The 19,728-nt window shown below is 42.6% G+C and overlaps 1 long non-coding RNA gene across 1 annotated transcript; it reads left to right on the top strand.

The window, feature by feature from the left end:
* The first annotated feature begins 12 nt into the window (after positions 1 to 12).
* LOC148141862 (uncharacterized) lies at positions 13 to 16,500 on the top strand. The gene is made up of 2 exons (XR_015752326.1): positions 13 to 142; positions 15,459 to 16,500. It is a non-coding gene; the product is annotated as an uncharacterized LOC148141862 (long non-coding RNA).
* Positions 16,501 to 19,728: the final 3,228 nt, after the last annotated feature.

Raw genomic sequence — 19,728 nt, 5'->3', positions numbered from 1 at the left:
ATAAAGCGAGCCCCTTGGTCGAGCCACTCATATACCTTCGGGTGTCTCAAAATGGCCGTCGGCCGGCCAGCTCTGGCACCGCCTGGACAACGTCATGACGTCAGGACTGCTCCGCCCCGCCCAGCGGAGCCACGCCCCTCAGGTGAGTACGTGCGTTTGAGCACGATCTGCAGCTGGTGGGGAAAAGAAGGAGAAGTAGTGGAGTTAAGTCAAAGGAGGTGAAAATGAGGGTCAAGGGAATTGGTACAGCGTGGAGTGCAGTTCAGTTCAGTTCTTGAACCTTGTTCTTTTTTCCTGAAGAAGGGCTTATGCCGAAACGTCGATTCTCCTGTTCCCTGGATGCTGCCTGACCTGCTGCGCTTTTCCAGCAACACATTTCCAGCTCTGATCTCCAGCATCTGCAGACCTCACTTTCTCCTCTTTTTCTGTATAGTTGTGCAAGTATGCAGAGCAATATTTACAGCATTTAAATATGCAGAGCAACTTTTACAGCATTTAAATATGTTCACAGTGGTGCAGCTGCTTGAAAGTTTGAGAAGCTGTCTGGTCCTGATGAAGGGCTTTTGCCCGAAACGTCGATTTTGCTGCTCCTCGGATGCTGCCTGAACTGCTGTGCTCTTCCAGCACCACTAATCCAAAATCTGGTCACTAGAAAGGTCGATATAACTCAATGCTAGAGAGAGTTTAGTGTTGCAGTGTAATATTTACAAAAAAACAGGCTATTTGCAAAGGCTGTGACATTTTACATTCGTGTATGTAGAAGGAAATTGATTCTATGTTAATGCTCTTCCTTGGAGGTATTCGGCACTGAGAATCTGCCTTCCACATGACAGAAGGGGGTTGTTTAGCCAGTAGTACATGTTGAGACTTTAAAGAACTTTGCTCTTCTCCAGCTGTCATACTGGAAGGATCAAGGACTAGAGGATATCAATTAGGAAGCACTGGTGACTTAGAGTGAGAGCGATGTACAGCATGGAAACAGACCCTTCGGCCCAACCCAAAATAGTCCCACCTACTAGCACCTGGCCCATATCCCTCCAAACCCTTCCTATTCATATACCCATCCAAATGCCTCCTAAATGTTGCAATTGTACTAGCCTCCACCACATCCTTTGGCAGCTCACTCCATACACATAGCACCCTCTGTGTGAAAAAGTTGCCCTGTTGGTCTCTTTTATATCTTCCCTCTCGCCCTAAACCTATGCTCTCTCGTTTTGGACTCCCTGACCCCAGGGAAAAGACTTTACCTATTTACCCTGTCCATGCCCCTTATAATTTTGTAAACCTCTATAAAGTCACCCCTATTATCTTTTGTACATCTAACTCTTTTAACACATACTGTTCCCACTACCACTGTTTCTGGTAGGGAATTCTGCCTCCCCGCCCCAGTTTTTGAAAGACTTATTGACATTTCCACTTCTTAAAGAATTGTTGTAAACTATGGCCTCTAATTTCCAATGTGCAATTTTTAGTATTCCATTATCAGCTAGAACATTTCTCCTAACTTGCTTCTTGAAATTCTTTGCATTATGAGAAACACGCTATGGTGAGGTTTTGTTGTGTTTCTTACTCTTCCACTCCCAAATGGCAATGACTCATGTCCATGGAATGTCTCCAGAATAGTTTGTTAGTTGTTTATGACCAGTGCAGACTTGAGGCAAAGGTCCTTCTTCTATGTTTATGACTCTCACGTTTGTCCCCAGGGACAGGTGTCAATCACACTAACAGTATTTCATTTGTAAATCACCTATAATACCCCAACTTTGTTGTGGGGGAGGAAATGTAGGAATGATAAGCTAGGGCCATGGGAATGGGACCAATATATAGCTCTTTCAAAGAGCAGATTCAATCATGATGGATCAGATAATTCAAAGCATTCCTGGTTAAACATGCCACTGACTCCTGTCAAGATTAGAGTGGTGCTGGAAAAGCACAGCAGATCAGGCAACATCCGAGGACCAGGAAAATCCATGTTTCAGGATAAAGGGCTTTTGCCCGAAACGTCGATTTTTCCTACTCTTTGGATGCTGCCTGTCCTGCTGTGCTTTTCCAGCATCACTCTAATCTCCAACATCTGCAGTACCCACTTCTGCCTATACCACTGACTCATGGCAGTCCCTAGCCAAACAGAAAAAGCAGCAAACTCATGCTGTACGTCTCTATGATTAAATGTCTCCATTGTGAATATGCAGAGGTGAGTTGGAACATTGGAGAGAGCACACAAATATTTACATAACTGATCAGTGTCTGAACTTTCAAGCACCAATTGCTCACAGATGGCAGAGTTTTGATGGTCGTGCGTTAGACTTAGTATCCAACTCAGAAGTCATCGAACTGGAATGAAAGCAAATCATCCGCGATACTTAGGGCCGATGGGGCAAATGGCTTCCTTTTATGCTGTATAATTTTGTGACTGATTGCAAAAAGCGATACAGACAAACAAGATGCCAGTTCAAAGGAGGAGAAATTGCATGACGTGACAGAGCTTGGTCAAAGAGGAAAAATTTGAGGGAGTGTGGGGAAATTACACATTAACACACTAGGCAATAGAAGGCATGACTGCCAGTGGTCGGTTTGAAAAGAAGGAGGTTACAAGACAGTATATGAAGGTGAAGGAGCTACAAGGTTCAAATCCCTCTAAAATAGTTGGAGTTCATCTCCTTGAAGAGGAGGAGGCTTGGAGGATATTTTGATAGAGGTTTTCAAAATTGTGAGCGGGCTGTGTAGAGTAGATGAGGAGAGGCGAATCCCACTGTAAGAGAAAGAACACACTAAGAGGGCATAGATTTCAAGCCATGTGACAAGGGTGAAATAAAGAAAAGCTTTTTCATTTAAGGAATGGAATCCACTGCCTGTAAATGTGGTGGAGACATGCTCAATTGAAATATTCCAGAGGATATTGCATGATTAGGAGAAAGTGAGGATTGCAGATGCTAGAGGTCAGAGTCAAGAGTATGGTGCTGGAAAAGCACAGCAGGTCAGGCAGCATCTGAGAAGCAGGAGAATCAATGTTTCAAGCATCAGTCCTCCATCAGGAATGAAGCATGTGGGTCAGGGCTGAGAGATAAATGAGAGGGGGTAGGGGTTGGGGGGACTAACTGGGAAAGCGATAGGTGGATGAAGGTGAGGGAGAAGGTGATAGGTCAGAGGGGGCAGTGATGGACAGGTCTGGAGGGCGGTGCTGAGTTGGAGGCTTGGAACTGGGATAATGTGGGAGGAGGGGAAATGAGGAAGCTGTTGAAATCCACATTTATTCTGTGTGGTTGCAGCGTTCCAAGGCAGAATATGAGGCCTTCATCCTCCAGGCGTCGGGTGTTCACTGCTTGGCGGTGGAGGAGGCCCAAGACCTGATGGAGGGGGAATTGAAGTGTTCAGCCATTGGGCGGTGGGGTTGGTAGATACATCAAACAGGGTATCTGCTAACTGGACCTTAGGTCATACAGGGCATCCGCTAACTGAACCTCAGAGAACATCTCTGGGACACCTGCACCCACCAACCCCCCTGCCCGTGGCTGAACACTTCAAAGGAGTGGGAGAGGGAGTTTCCTTATTTCCCTTCCTCCCATATTATCCCAGTCCCAAGCCTCCAACTTGGCACAGCCCTCCGGATCTGTCCATCACGGACCTCACTGACCTACCAGCTTCTCCTTCACCTTCATCCACCTATCGCTTTCCCAATCACCTATCGCTTTCCCAATTACCTCTCCCCAACCCCACCCCCCCTCCTATTTATCATTCAGCCCTGACTCACAAGCCTCATTCGATGAAGGGCTTATGCCCGAAACGTCTATTCTCCTGCTCCTTGGATGCTGCCTGATCTGCTATGCTTTTCCAGCAACACTCGACATTGAATGATTGTTTGGATAGAAATTGTGTGTGGAGATAAGGGACGGAGATTGGCACGAGGTAATAGAATAGGTGCAGGCACAGTGGACTAAATGGTCCATGAGTATTTTAAGTTGCAGTGAAGGACTGAAAACACAAGGGGAAAATGTAAAGGAGATGGGAAGAGTACAATAAACATTAACAAATAATTTTCCTTCCATCTGATGAAATATAGTGAATATTTCTACTAGAGTATAGAAGGCTATTAGGCAATTCATCTGAGATTTCAAATTCTGAATGGCTTTAGAAGAAGTTAGGATAGAATGTTACCTCTGGTTGGGATTGACTGGACAGATGTAAATAAAGTTAATACAACCGCAAAAAGGAAAAGATTGGGAAAATTTTCTTTTGCTAATATGGATGTAATATATTGCCTCAAAGGAAGAATAACTTATTTCTGTAGCACCATTCATGAATTCAGTACATCCAAAATATTTTAGAACCAGCGAACTACCTGTGGGCTATGAACTATTCAAACCTGTGAACCCTACCATTTGGAAGAACAAGGGTTCCCGATGCATGCAAATACCACCACCCTTCAAGTTTCCCTCCGAGTCACACACATCCAAACATGGAACTATATCACTGTTTTCTCACTGACTCAATTAAAATCTCTTCTTGTCAGCAATATGGTGCACCTACACTCCATGGACTGCAGTGGTTCAATAATGCAGTTTACCCACACCTTCTCGGGCAAATGGATACAGGCAATAAAAGCTGGCCGAGCCAGCGACAACCACATTGTGTGCATGTGAAACAAAACAAACACTTGTAGGAATTAGGGCATCAACTTAGAGCAAGCTCCCACAAAGAGCAATGTCTTAATAATAAGATAAGAATCTCGCAACACCAGGTTATTGTCCAACAGGTTAATTTGGAAGTACTAGCTTTGAGAGTGCTGCTCCTTCATCAGCGCTCTGAAAGCTAGTACTTCCAAATAAACCTGTTGGACCATAACCTGGTGTTGCGAGATTTTTAACTTTGTCCACCCCAGTCCAACACCAGCACCTCCACAACATTAATAATAAGATGGTATGCTTTTTGTGATGACTGAAGGATAAATATCATCCAGGTATAACTTACCTGTGTTTTGTTGGAATAGTGCCATGAGATCCTTTACTTATATCTGAAGCATAGACAGAGCCTTAAATGACAGCATCACCAAACATGTGATTTTTAAAAAATTAATTCGCCCGTGGGAGGTGCTGGCTGAAACAGTACTTATTGCCTATTCCTTAATTGGTCTTGAGAATGTGGTGGTGTCCCCCTGCAATAGGGTAAATAGGCAAGGTCTTTTCCCTGGGGTGGGAGAGTCCAAAACTAGAGGGTATAGATTTAAAGTGAGAGGGAAAGATGTAAAAGGAACCTAAGGGGCAACTTTTTCATGCAGAGATTAGTGTATTTATGGAAAGAGCTGCTAGAGGAAATGGTAGAGGGGGATATGGGCCAAATGCTGCCAAATGGGACTAGATTTATATAGGCTATCTGGTTGGCATGCACAAATTGGACCAAAGGGTCTGTTTCTGTGCTGTATATCTCTGACTCTATCCATGGCCATCACATGCTTTGGATAACATTTGTGATGTGTTTGGAGAACACTGCCTTTATAAAGAGGGAACAGTTAAAGCCTTGTGAATGCAGACATTTGGAGGAACAATGACATTCATTTTAGAAATGAAAACAGAAAATATTGGAAATACTGTCAGGGAACATCTGGAGAGAGAGTAAAAATAGAGTTTATACTTTGGATTTACTGAACAGCGCTGAGACGTTAACTCTGTTGCTCTGTCCACAGGTGCATGCCTGGCCTGCTAAATATTTCCAACAATTTCTGTTTTTGTTTTAAATTTCCAATATCTGCACTATGTTGCTTTGGCATGTGTTTTAGACTGTTGTCACAAAGAATAGTACAGAAATGTTGGAGAAAATGTGTTTTGTTCTGTCCTATTGAAATATCTAGTGTGGAACTTTCTTTTCAAAATAAGATGCATTAGATTCAACAAGAAATTAATTAATTTTAAAGAAGGAAATGTTTATAGATTTCAACTGTGCACAATGCATTTTGAAATGATCAAAATCTAGATTCCAAATTGAAATTCAGTGTTAATTGAGGACAAGCTATCTCTGTTTCAATGAATGAGGAATTAATCAACCCCAATTGAAACTCCTGTAAGTTTATGCAGCAGATGCAGCTATGTTGAGTCAGACAGAACTGGGACATTATACACATAACTGTTCTGTGGGTGTGGGCATTTGCCTAGTGGCAATGAAATGACTGATCTAAATATAAGGGTAATTATAAGGATCAGATACCTCCCAGAAAAATAAGTCTTTCAAGCCTGTTGCTTCCAAATCTTTCCACAATATTGTTTGGTTTTATTTAAATTAATTTGTTGTGAATTTACTTTTTAAAAATTGACCAAGGGTTATTAATTCTCTTCTCTTAGCTCTCCAGTTTGCTGAGTTAAAGAAAAGTGTTCCCAAGAACCCACTGCCTGTGGGTGTGGCCGTTTGCCCAGTGACAGTGAAATGACTGATCTAAACGCAAGGGAAATTATAAGGATCAAATATCTTCCAGATAGCTATAAGTTTTTCAAGCAACTTGTTGGATTGCTTCTAATGTTTTGCACAATAATGTTTGATTTAGGTTTTGTTGTGAATCTGAAAGAGATTGATTGAGGGTTAGTAATTCTCTATGACTTAACTTGACCATTTGCTGTTGCCAATATATAAGAGGGACATACACCTAAATTCAGTGTGGAAACATAGTTTAAATGTTTTTTTAAATCACTCAAAGGCTGCGAGTGTTGCTGGCAAGTCCAACATTTATGATCCATCTCTAACTTCTCTTGAGAAGGTGGTACTGAGCTGTCAAGTTAAAAAAAAAATCCATTATAGTATTGAAAATTGCAGGTTACATTCTCTTGTCTATGTTGAATTGACTAATGTGGATACACCATCTCTGCAGAGTAAAGTCAATCAGGATGTATTGGGCTTGGTTGCAATGTCCCTTCCTCACCAGAGAAAATAGCCACTTTGGGAACATACAAGAGGACAAAGGTAGACAGGATAGAGAAAAAGGCATTTGGTACGCTTGCCTTTATTGGTAAGTGCATTGAGTATCAGAATTAGGAGGTAATTTGCAGCTGTACAAGGCATTGGTTAGGCTTCTTTTGGAATACTGCATTTGATTCGGTCCGAAGAAAAAATGCTGGGAATCACAGCAGGTTTGATGAAAAGTCATCTAGACTCGAAACGTTAGCTTGCTCTCTCCACGGATGCTGCCTGACTGTTGTGATTCTCAGCATTTTTATTTTTCAGTACAGATTACAGCATCCGCAGTAATTTGCTCCTTCAATTCTGGTCTCCTTGGTATTGGAAAAATGTGAAACTTGAAAGGGTTCAGAAAGGATATACAGGGATGTTACCAGGGTTGGAGGGTTTGAGCTATAGGGAGAGGCTGAATAGGCTATGGGTATTTTCTCTGGAGTGAATGGTGACCAGTGTGAATAGTCAAGGTCTTTTCCCCAGGGTAGCAGAGTCCAAAACTAGAGGGCATAGGCCTAAGGTATGAAAGGAAAGATTTAAAAGGGACCTAAGGGGCACCTTTTTCACACAGAGGGTGGTGCGTGTATGGAATGAGCTGCCAGAGGAAGTGGTGGAGACATATGGATGGGTACATGAATAGGAAGGGTTTAGATGAAAATGGGCCAACTGTTGGCAAATAGGAGTAGATTAATTTAGACTATCTGGTTGGCATGGACGAGTTGAACTGAAAGGCAAGTTTCCGTTCTGTACACCTCTGACTCTATGACTCTAAGGTCGTGGAAGAGAAGGGGAGAAAAGAGGAAAAATTGGGCCAGAATAGAGCATAAATTGCAGATGATGCATATAATAGTGGCAAGTTGTTCCTGTAGTTATGTGAATGGGATATAGTTAATCTTGAACTGATTTTATGACTTGTTGATTTAGGTTTAACTTAGCAGCATGTCTTTAAACTCTGTTGATCAGCTGCTGTTCTCAAATACAACAGACAGAAAACCATACAATACCAAGGCGGATTTTATCTTAGTTTGTATAGCCTTGTCTAGAGTACACATTACCTCAAGGTGTTAAAAAAACAAAGAAATCCTAGAACAGTAATAGACTGAAGGTTCTTTCTTCCCCTGATACAAACCCACAGTGATCAGACTCATGGGGCTTAATAACTGTACTCTTGTTCATAGGTGCCTATTCTTTGAGTCAGGCCAAACAAGCCACTCCCAATTTTAGTAAAAAGGAGAAATTCATCACATTGTGGGTAACTGTAGCCTGGAAATTAAAGTAGCAAGTTTATGCTCTTGTTTCAAAACTTCTTATTCAGACAAACTGGTTTAAACTGGCTTAACTTGCCCTTAAGTGATTTACATTATGTCACAAGCTGCCCTCCTCCCTATTATTGACTGAAGGCATCAATTTCTAGTGTGGGGAAAATACGCCTGTCCTGAGCTCCAACTACTGAGCCTGGTCAGGAAACAACACAAGTTAATACTTTCTGTCTGTAGCCCTTTCAAGCAAAGGTTGAGTGCTGTGACAGCATGTCTGGTGGTCGCTGACCAAAATACCATTATAATGTGTTGACAAACTATTTGACAAGAAGGGGACTCATACTGGTGTGATTTACCTGCATGTGAGGGACAGAAATGAGCCAGCTGTGATGACTCCTGCAAATTAGAAGCTCAATGATACACATGAAAGTGGCCACTTCAGCTTGGGTCCAAAAGAATTTGTATCCCAGCGTGGAGAGTAAAGGAGAGGAAAAGATTGAAAATGAACCACTAATCTAAAAGAAAGAAAGTTTACATGAGCAAAACCAATGTAGTGTACAAAATCCCATACAAGGACTGCACAAAATGCTACATAGAACAAACAGGAAGACAGCTAACGATCCGTATCCATGAACACCAACTGCCACGAAACGACACGACCAGCTATCCTGAGTAGCCACACACGCAGATGACAAGCAACAAGAGTTCGACTGAGACAACACTACTGTTATAGGACAAGCCAAACAGAGAACAGCCAGGGAATTCCTAGAGGTATGGCACTCATCCACAGATTCTATCAACAAACACATCGACCTGGACCCAGTATACCGGCACTGCAGCGGAGTGCTGGAACTGACAACCGGAAGCGGCAGAGACAAACCACTATAAATGCCGGAGGAAACATCACAGAAGCACTTCACAGGAGGCTCTCAAGCACTGAGGATGTCACCTGGACAGGGGACGAAATATCTGCAACACAAATTCCCAGCTCGGCGAACAGAACCACAGCAACGAGCACCCGAGCTACAAATCTTCTCTCAAACTTTAAAAGAAAGTGTAGCGTGCATTTCTTCTGAGGAGCTTTGAAAGTTGAAGGAATTGTGCAAATACATCCATCACAATAGGGACCTCTTTTAACATCTTGTTTGAGAAATGGCACCTTCAACAATGCAACAGTTTATTTATTTATCATCGCGTGTATCTTGTTACAAAATACAGTGGAAAGTGTTGTATGGTGTCACTACTCTCCAGCGCCATCTTAAAACACAGAAAAATAAACCAAAATATTGAATATAAAAACAGAAAAATGAAGAAATAAAGAAGGTGTCCAGCTTTATGCTCCTTTTTGTTCAATGCTCTGCCATGGGCCTGGTAGCCAGGCATGAGCCCCCTTTGCCACGCTGCTGCCATCTGAATGAAAGTTGCCTTTCTTCCGTGCCATCTCGCCTCACCGACACCATCTTGATTACAAAACCGGAGTTAAAAGCAGAAAGCAATGAACAAACCCAAAAGGAATGAGAAGCATCCAGCCAACTCTTACAGTTTTATTTAAGTCTTGTCTCCATGCAGGCATCCAGGCCAAGCCACAGCCTGGAGTGTGAGGAGGAGCTGAGTGCTTGCTACCACTGATGCTTCCACCTCTGATGTCCTCCTGCTGCCACTGCTACTCCTCATCACTGCATTAAAGCATTAGTTCAGATTATCTGCAAGGGAATAAGCCTCAAAGCCACACTTTTCTTTGTGGTTAGCTTGTGACTCAGCCAGTAGCCCCTTTGCTTCTTAGTTCAAGTCCCATGTTAGAGCTTAATCTATGCAAACGATTCCATGAAACTACTTCGAAGAAATGCAGGGGAATTTTCGATTCTCCTGACTAATGTTTATCCCACAATCACCATTACAAAAACAGGTTCGCATTGCTTTTTGTATGTAAATTTTAAAAATAATTAATGGGAAAAGAGCATCATTGGCTGGGCATGCACTTACTGCCCATGGTTAGTTGGTGGCAATTAGCTGCTTTCCTGAATTGTGGCCATCTATTTCGTATGTAATCACAACTGTGATTATGATAGTGCTAGAATTGGCTTTTGTCACCTAGCCAAACGTTCTGTTCCACTCCTTTTCCAGGAAAGGGCTCCTGGGTCACTATTGGATGAGATCAACATTTGACTTGGTTATGAAACTCATTCTCCATGGTTTGATGCCCAACGCTAGAGATGTTTCACAGTTCACTCAAGGAGTAGCTATGGCAAGATAGACTTTTACATTTGTTGTACTCTGCAGCAATGGATAATGCTGGTCAAAGCTCCAATAGATTCTTTCCACCACATGGCTGACTAGGCATCTCTCCCCTCTTTCTGGCTGTTACTCGCATGTATCGGATAGATTTGCAACTTGACACAAATCTGGCTGCTTTCTGAACACAAGAGAAAGTGACGGCTGCAGATGCTGGAGCAATCAGTCGAAAAGTGCGGCACTGGAAAAGCACAGCAGGTCAGGCAGCATCTGAGGAGCAGGAGAGTCGACATTTCGGGCATAAGCCCTTCAACAGGAATGTGGTAGGGGAAGAAGGCTGAGAGGTAAATAAGAGGGTGGTGGGAAGGTAGCTGGGAAGGCAATAGGTAGATGCAGATAGATGATAGTGATAGGGGGAAGAGGAGGGTGTTATGGATAGGTTGGAACAAAGATGGACAGGTAGGACAGTTCAAGAGGGCAGTGCCTAGTTGGTTGACTTGATACAGTGTATGAAACAAACCTAGATTGTTGTTAAGTCTTTAATCACTTATAGTGAGTTGCAGGTTTTGAATCATTAATATGTAAATCCCAAAACTTCTTTCAAGTCAAATTCCCAAGATAGCTTCAGGTTTTATAAGCTCAGACAATGCATTTCAATGAATACATGATTCAGTACATCACAACTTTTGCATGACACTTTGATCTCTTACAATAAATTTGTCCTATGATCCTTCCCCTCGCACTACCTGACGAAGGAACAGCCCTCCGAAAGCTTGTACTTCCAAATAAACGTATTGGACTATAACCTGGTGTTATGTGGTTTTTAACTTTTTCCACCCAGTCCAACACTGGCTCCTCCACATCTGAGCAATGAAGGCAAATGTGCTAAACACTTTCTTAACCACCCTGTCTACCTGTCATGCAAATTTCAAACCATTATTTACCCCCAGGATCTCTTGGTTCTATAACACTCCTCAGGGACCTACCATTAATTGTATAAGTCCTTCCCTTTGTTTTACCAAAATACAGTACCTCGCAGAATCAGAGAACCTCTACAATGTGGAATCAGGCCATTAAGCCCACCCAGATCCAAACCGCTACCTTATCCCTGTAACCCTGCATTTCCCATGGCTGACCCATTTAACCCGTGCATTCATGGACACTATAGGCAAATTAGCATGGCCAATCCACCTAACCTGCACATCTTTGGACTGTGGGAGGAAACTGAAGCACCTGGAGAAAACCCACACACGGAGGAGAATGTCATCTAAAAATCTAGGTTTAAGTAGTTAGAAAAAAAGCCGTGACTGTTTAAAGCTTGAAACTGAAATTTAAAAATCATTGTGGAAGTTTTTTAAAATTAATTTACGGTTGTCCCCATCCATTCTTAATTATCCCTACGAAGATGGTGGTGAGCCGCTTTCTTGAACTGCTGCAATCCTTTGGGTGTAAATGCCCTCACTGTTTTAGGAGGAGAGCTTTGACCCAGGGAATGGTTATGTGTTTCCAAGTCAGATGGTCTGTGACTTGGATGGGAACTTGCAGGTAGTGATATGCCCGTTCTTCCACTACCCTTATCTTTCCAGACACTAGAGGTTACAGATTTGTCAGAGAAACCTTGGTGTGTCATTGCTTTGTGTGTTCTAGATGGGACACATTGCGTTGGTAGTGAAAGAAGTGATTGTTGGTCTTAACTGGAGTATTAATCTAGCAGGATGCTTAAGTATCATTGGAGCTACATCCTTCCAGGCAAGTGAAGAGAATTCCATCACACTCCTGATTTATAGATGGTGGGTAGCATTGGGGAGAGAGGAGATGCGTTATTCAGTGCAGAATTTATTGTCATGTGTACCGAGGCACAGTGAAAAGCTTTGTCTTGTGAGCAATCCAGGCAGAGTTAAGTAGCATAAGTAAATAATAGGTAAACAATGGCAAAAACAAAAACACAGGTACAGGCAAATGTTAAGGGTTTGAGAGTCTATTCAGTATTCTAACAATAGTAGGGTAAAAACTGTTACGAAACATTGGTGCGTGTGTTCAGGCTTCTATACATTCTCCACCTACCAGTGCAGAATGAGCCTGGGAAGTGCGCACGGTGCACACCGGCAGATCTGATGAAAATCAGACTACGTTGCTGAACCCTAAGCATTTCATTGCCACTTTTTCATTAAAGTAAATAATTATTATTAACTATTGATTGGAACCTTTTGCTCAAATGTGTTAGGTTATCTTATATGTAGGCAGCCCCTGAGCTGCAAATAGGCTCTTTTCTGGAGTCTGTTCACAGGTAAGGGGGAGGCAATGGTCTACTGGTATTGTCACTGGGCTGTTAAGCCAGAGTTCTGGGGACCTGGGTTCAAATTCCCCCCATGGCACGTAGTGGAACTCGAATTCAATTTAATAAATCTCTGAAATTAAGAGTCTATTGATGACCATGAATCCATTGCTGATTGTCAGCAAAAACCCCTTTAGGGAAGGAAACTGCCATCTTACCTGGTCTGGTCTATCTGTGAGCATTATGGATGACTTAACTGCCCTCTCTTGGCAATCTGGGATGGACAATAAATGCTGTCCTAGCCAATTACACCTTCATTCTGTGAATGAATTAAAGGAAAGTCAATTTGTAAGCAAGTTAGAAAATGACACAGGACAATATAAAGGAACCATCTGTATGGACAGGAAATATCATATGTCAGATCATTAAAATTACACCCCTGTATGAGATTGTGTTCATAAGTGCAAGCGTTCATATGTTGGATGTTGGTAAATCGGAAACCCCCTATAATGAGCCCAGTGTCTTAAAACTGGAAGCTTGTACACTCCAGTTTATAATCCAACTTGATTGAGTGAAAATGGGCTTAAAAAAATCTAAGTGATCTCCTTCCCCACCACCTCAGCCTCAAAGTTTTTCAAATGAGAGAGAGTTCCAAATTTCCACTGTCCTGTTCAAGGAAATGTTTCTTGCTGTCAGTCCTGAATTATTTATATTATGCTCTATTGTTCTGGGCTTCTCCACCCAGGGGAAATAATTTCTGTTTGATGGATTCTTTCATTAGTTTAAACTCCTCAATGAAATTAACTCTTAATCTCTAAACTCTGGGAAATACAAGCAAGTTTAATCTATACAACCTTTCCTCATGTGTTAATCCTTTTAACCCTGGTATTAACATAGAACAGCTTTCCAATGTTCCTAACCAAGCTAGTTAGTCCTTCCTGATTTACTAAAACCAGCATAGCTTGAGAATTGAACCTCAGTCTGTAGAATTCAGGACTACACTGGACACTTCTGCTCTTGTCTACAAGGCCATTGGAGAACCCTCACCTTTTGTAGGGTTAATGAGGGATTCTGTAATGGCTCAGTTGTTCAGTGGAAATTTCTATTAGGCAAAAAAAAGAGTAGGCTGCAAGACTTCTTTCTAATCTCTGTATCTGTTATGACACTGCTGTGCATTTACTCTTGTTGTTGCTTTGTTTGTAACTCTTTCGCTGCTTCCCTCTCCAATGGTGGAAGTCAAGCAAGGCTTTAGTCCAAATGAGCAGACCACTCCCATGCATTTTATGATAATCTGGGCATCAAAGGGGCATTAATGAATGGATTAGTGGTTATGATACCACAGATAAACTTGAAGAATTCAAAGAGTCTGCAACTGGAAAGACCCAGTAAAACATGACTCTTCTGGAGCTGTTAATCTTGACAAGAGCATTGAGAAACCTTGAAGTCTTTGTGCCAAGAGGACAATTGGCTTGTGCATGGCACAAGAGCAACATTCAAGCAGCTGAAATTATGACAATAATTGTGAATCTCTTGTTATTTCTTTGAACAAGCTTTTGATCTTCCTTCCCCTCATAGTATTTTCTCCTTTGGTTCGGTGTCTGTTTAGAAATGTATATTCTTCCTCTGTGAAACCATGACCACAAGTATTCTAAGTTATACAGGATCCTGAGTTTTGCAAATGGAGACATTATAGACAACAAAAGCAAGGAAGGTATACCGAAAGTTTAGAAAACATTAGTTTGACCTGCACTGAAGTGTTGTGCCCTATTGTGGCCTCTGCACTTTGAGAGATTTAGAGTCTTTAAAGAGGTTAAGTGTTTACGAGAATGAAGACTGAGGGACTTTGGTTGCCTGGGCAGATTCGAAGAGCTTGGCTGCTGTCCTTGGAGAAGAGAAGGTTGAGTGGAGATTTGATTGAGATGTTAAACATTCTGAGGGCTGTGGACAGAGTAAATAGGGAGCAACTGTCCACACAGCGAGAGCGGCTGAGAGCACATTAAAGTACCAAAAGTGACAGGAGGCAAAATGTTGTTTTACATCGTGAATACCTAAAAAATGAAATACATTCCCCAAGAAGAGGCTTTGATCATGACCTTCAAACAGGGAACTGGATGAGCATCTAAAGAAAAACGTGATTGCAGAGCTAGGGGGAAAGAGTCAGGGAATTGAACAAGCTAAATTGCACTGGCAGAGTTGACATGGATATGATGCTCTAAATGCTGTAATCATTTGATGATTCATTTTATATCAGTTCAAATTGTTGTCATTGCCATTGTTTCTAGACAGATCTCAGATTTCATAATAGAGATACACTCAGCAGAGTTTGCACAATGTCCTGTGAGTCACAAGAGGATGAAGATAACAATGGAAATAATTAGGCTATGTAATTTAAATTAAACTGATTTGATATAATCTTTAAAAGATAGGATGCTAACAAAGGATTCAGTGGGATCTGCGTTGCTGGTAAATGTGATACAATTTCTCCATGATCAGCCAGATCATTCACTGAATCAGTTTTCATGCATATTAGTTACACATTTGCATTGCTGGAATTCGAATGGAAAGGACAGGATATCGGTAATCATACAGCAGTTAAAATCTCCTTCTGTCTTTGTGCAATATGACTTCTGCTGCATTCTTCAGAATGATATCCCTGTGTGAAAGTTCCATGTAGAGATATTCCATGACCCTCCTTGATGGAGGTCTCATTGCTGACTGTTTGCATTTCTATGGACATGGTATTTCTCTTTAATTCCCAGATGGTTTATTGGAAGCATGACCATTGGATCCAGACACAGCAGAAATTACTGTCACTCCAACAAGCTCTTGGAGAAATAGAGGAGGATCAGATACACCAGCAAGCCCAGGAGCAGCAGAAACCTGCAGTGGCTGCTGAACCACCTCCACAGGAAGAGGTCACAGCTGGAGGCCCCCCTCAGGATGTGCAGGAGACCCAGAGTTTGTCATCCATGATGCCTTTTCCTCCAGATGAACGAGGCGCAGTGTAATCCCCCAGGACACCGTCACTGAGCTATGCCAATTGCTGATGTGGAACCTTCCACATGGAGGAGTGGGTGGCCATCCCATTGCTGTGGTTGTCAAGGTTGTAACTGGCTGCTTCCAAGGATCCACTGGGGACCTGTGTGGGACCTTACAACCCTCAATCCAGAAACTCATCAAGGCTGTTCCTGATGCAGTTTGTGCCAGATCACAATATTTTATCTCATTTGTCCATGCCAAGGTCCTTGCTGCAGACTGGACAGGAGGCTTTGCCAACACAGCTGGCATTCCCCAGGTACAGGACACTATAGACAGGACACACATGAGAGTTCCTTATCAGAGTGTAACTGACTTCATCAACAGAGTCATAGAAACACAGAGTCATGTAGCATGGAAATAGACCCTTCAGTTCAACTTAGCCGTGCCAACCAGACATCCCAATCTGACCCAGCATTTGGCCCATATCCGTCTAAACCCTTTCTATTCGTATACCTATCCAGATGCCTTTTAAATGTTGTGATTGTACCCACATCCACCACTTCCTTTGGCAGCTCATTCCATGCATGTACCACCCTCTGCATGAAAATGTTGCCCCTTTGTTGAAGTATATTTTGTTCCACAAGTTCAGGTGACAAAAGTTTCAGTGCAACAGTAGGTGTTTATTATTGGACAGCCGGTGAGAGATTCTCCACGTCCCCAAAAATAGTCGTGCGTCTACTTGTGGTGACCCTTCTCCATAAATCTCTGCTCTACACACAAAGGCAGTACTTTTTACAGGAATAATAAAAAAGGTCTATAAGTCACATGGTTGATTGTCATTTACATGGTTTAAGATGGGCAATTATAAGTTTACAAGGCCCAGTGAATGTCGATGTCCTGTGATAATGAGTGAATGGATTACAGGGACTGGTTATCGTATTCTTCATGATCATGTGTTGATGGGAAGAGATTAAAACAGAAGCATTTTACCTGTTCTCATTGGGGCATTCACATACCTATGCTAATACGGAGGTGAAGTAAGAAAATGGGAGGAGGAGGAGGCAGTTTAACAGGGTTGTAGCTAAGGCTATCAGTCATAGAACATAGAACATAGAAGAATACAGCGCAGTACAGGCCCTTCAGCCCTCGATGTTGCGCCGATCCAAGCCCACCTAACCTACACTAGCCCACTATCCTCCATATGCCTATCCAATGCCCACTTAAATGCCCATAATGAGGGAGAGTCCACCACTGCTACTGGCAGGGCATTCCATGAACTCACGACTCGCTGAGTAAAGAACCTACCCCTAATTTCTGTCCTATACCTACCCCCCCTTAATTTAAAGCTATGCCCCCTTGTTAAAGCTGACTCCATACGTGGAAAAAGATTCTCACTGTCGACCCTATCTAAACCCCTAATCATCTTGTACTCCTCTATCAAGTCACCTCTAAACCTTCTTTTCTCCAATGAAAACAACCCCAAGTGCCTCAGCCTTTCCTGATACGATCTTTCTACCATACCAGGCAACACATCCTGGTAAACCTCCTCTGCACCCGTTCCAGTGCCTCCACATCCTTCCTATAATATAGCGACCAAAACTGCACACAATAGTCCAGATGCGGCCGCACCAGAGTCTTATACAACTGCAACATGACCTCAGTACTCCGGAACTCAATTCCTCTACCAATAAAAGCCATATGCTTTCTTCACCGCACTATTTACCTGGGTGGCAACTTTCAAAGATCTGTGTACATGGACACCAAGATCCCTCTGCTCATCCACACTACCAAGTATCCGACCATTAGCCCAGTACCCCATCTTTTTATTACTCTTACCAAAGTGAATCACCTCACACTTAGCTACATTGAACTCCATTTGCCACCTTTCTGCCCAGTTCTGCAGCTTATCTATATCCTGCTGTAACCTGCCATATCCTTCCTTACTGTCTACAACTCCTCCAACTTTCGTATCATCCGCAAACTTGCTCACCCAAACTTCTAACCCCTCTTCCAGGTCATTTATAAAAATGACAAACAGCAATGGTCCCAAAACAGATCCTTGCAGAACACCGCTAGTGACGGCACTCCAAGATGAACCTTTGCCATCAACTACTACCCTCTGTCTTCTTCCAGCCAGCCAACTCCTAATCCAAACCTCCAACTCACCCTCAATGCCATACCTCCGTATTTTTTGCAGTAGTCTACCATGGGGAACCTTATCAAACGCCTTACTAAAATCCATATACACTACATCTACCGCTTTCCCCTCGTCCACCTCCTTAGTCACCTTCTCAAAGAATTCAATAAGGTTTGTGAGGCACGACCTGCCCTTCACAAAACCATGCTGACTATCCTTGATCACATTATTCCTATCCAGATGTTCATAAATCCTATCCCTTACAATTCTCTCTAAGATTTTGCCCACAACAGAAGTGAGACTCACCGGCCTATAGTTACTAGGGTTATCCCTACTCCCCTTCTTGAACAAGGGAACCACATTTGCTAGCCTCCAATCTTCTGGCACTACTCCTGTAGACAACGAGGACATAAAAATCAAGGCCAATGGCTCTGCAATCTCCTCCCTTGCTTCCCAGAGAATCCTAGGATAAATGCCATCAGGCCCACGGGACTTATCTATTTTCACCCTTTCCAGAATTTCCAACACCTCTTCTCTACATACCTCAAAGCCATCCATTCTACTTAATTGTGACTCAGTACTCACATTGACAACAATGTCCTGTTCCTGATTGAATACTGACGAAAAGTATTCATTCAGTGTCTCCCCAATCTCTTCAGCCTCCACACGCAACTTCCTACTACTATCCTTGACTGGACCTATTCCTAACCTAGTCATTCTTTTATTCCTGACATACCTATAGAATCACCTCACACATGTCTGGGGAAGACAAAAATCTTTGCCGGAGGTTACAGAGGAATCCAGATGTTTGGCTCCAATGGATTCCTTCTCTAAGATTCAGTCAGCCTCCTCCCTACTGAGATGTTCTGGCTATTCTGTAAGAGGACAGATGTGCATTTGATACTGCAGTGAGCCTCTTTGGTCCTGGAATGTTTAACATTTGAGTACTCAGTATACCAGGAAGAGAAGTAAAACATGGAACTTTATGGTTTCCTAACTTCCTCACCTGAGGTCCCTTTTTAATTCTTTTCCTCTCACCTTAAAACTATCCCCTCTAGTTCTGGACTCCCCCACCCTTGGAAAAATACCTTGGCTATTCACCCTATCCATGCCCCTCATGATTTTACAAACCTCTATAAGGTCACCCCTCAGTCTCCAATGCTCCAGGGAATAAAGCCCCAGCCTCTCCCTATATCTCAAACCCTCGAATCCTGGCAACATCCTTGTAAATCTTTTCTGCACCATCTCAAGTTTAACAACATCTTTCTCTTAGAAGGGCAACCAGAATTGTGTGCTGTACTCTAAAACTGGCCATACTAATGTCCTGTTTAGCTGCAACATGACATCTCAACTCCTACGCTCAATGTATTGACCAACGAGGGCAAGAATACTAAAAACTTTCTTCACCACCATGTCTACCTGCGATGCCACTGTCAAGATGTTATGCACTTGCAACCCTAGGTCTTTGTTTGTCAACTCTCCCCCTAGGGCCTACCATTAACTGTATAAGCCCTGCTCTGGTTGGCCTTACCAACATGCAGTACTTCATGTTTACCTAAAATAAACTCCATCTGCCACTCCTTGGCCCATCTGATCAAAGTCCCATTAAAAAAGGCTTTTGTTCATCAGTGTGGGACATCTTCTGAGTGAAACAGCATTTTACTTATACTTATATCAATCCAATCTACTCTGTGTTCACTGCTCTCAATGCTGTCTCCATCATATTGGTGAGAGCAAGAAGACACTGTGTGACTGCTTTGCAGAACATCTCTGCTCTATCCATAGGAATGACACTGACCCAGTTTGTTATCATTTCAACAAAGAGCCATGCTCCCATGCTAACACTTCCATCCTTCGCCTGCTACACAGCATTCCTTATAATTTTCCTTCCGGCTGCAAGGATCTCCAAGATT

The sequence above is a fragment of the Chiloscyllium plagiosum genome, unplaced genomic scaffold (genome assembly GCF_037043375.1).
Source record: "Chiloscyllium plagiosum isolate Xiang-an unplaced genomic scaffold, Cpla_swu_hap1 HiC_scaffold_31, whole genome shotgun sequence".
NCBI classification, from domain to species: Eukaryota; Metazoa; Chordata; class Chondrichthyes; order Orectolobiformes; family Hemiscylliidae; genus Chiloscyllium; species Chiloscyllium plagiosum.
This window is presented reverse-complemented; position numbering and strand designations above follow the sequence as displayed.